General features: G+C 38.0%; 1 non-coding gene across 1 annotated transcript; it reads right to left on the bottom strand.

Annotated features, from left to right (window-relative positions):
- Positions 1 to 342: 342 nt before the first annotated feature.
- LOC123576237 lies at positions 343 to 451 on the bottom strand. The gene has a single exon (XR_006701257.1). It is a non-coding gene; the product is annotated as a U6 spliceosomal RNA (small nuclear RNA).
- Between the last annotated feature and the right edge of the window lie 236 nt (positions 452 to 687).

The raw sequence follows: 687 nt of genomic DNA, 5'->3' as shown, positions 1-687 counted from the left end.
GAGTTACGATTATGCTTTCTGTCTGGGAACTCTTAATGCTTCAGATTCTCAGTGTGAGATTTAGGCACTGACAGGGGAACAGGTTTTAAGGGATGTTTGAATTAGCTCGTAACTGCTGCTTGCAAAGTTGCCAAAAAGTCTGATTGTTACAAATTGCCTTTACAGTACATGGAAACGTGATAATGAACTTACTGAAATATGAAAGAATAACCCCTCGTACTGTAAGGAGGTTGAACATCCTGGGGCTGTATCTGATCAAGGAGAGAGTCTTTAATTCAAAGATGTTAGGTCAAGCTGAAATCTGAAAAAATTCTTTGTTACCTTTTTTTTCTTTTTTTTTTTTTTAACGTGGAACGCTTCCGGAATTTGCGTGTGTCATCCTTGCACAGGGGACATGCTAAGCTTTTCTGTATCTTTCCAATCTTAGTAAACGTGCTGTCGAAGCGAGCACAGTCTGTTAGTTTTCTTTGTTTCTCCTCTAAAGTGATGGAAACATCTACTACTCTCATCAACTATCCTGCTGTAGCTATAATAAACCAAAGAGTGTTTAAACTCAATCCAGACTAAAAAGTATCACCAAACTGATGATAAATCACATGATAAACATATTCACCTGACTTCCTACGCAGCATTCTCTCTCAAAGATTTGGCAAGAATTTAACCAACTCACCACACAATTCAAACTGC

This window comes from Leopardus geoffroyi, chromosome C2 (assembly GCF_018350155.1).
Source record: "Leopardus geoffroyi isolate Oge1 chromosome C2, O.geoffroyi_Oge1_pat1.0, whole genome shotgun sequence".
Lineage (NCBI taxonomy): Eukaryota > Metazoa > Chordata > Mammalia > Carnivora > Felidae > Leopardus > Leopardus geoffroyi.
The sequence above is the reverse complement of the archived record's forward strand: the minus strand, read 5'-3'. Positions and strand labels throughout refer to the sequence as shown.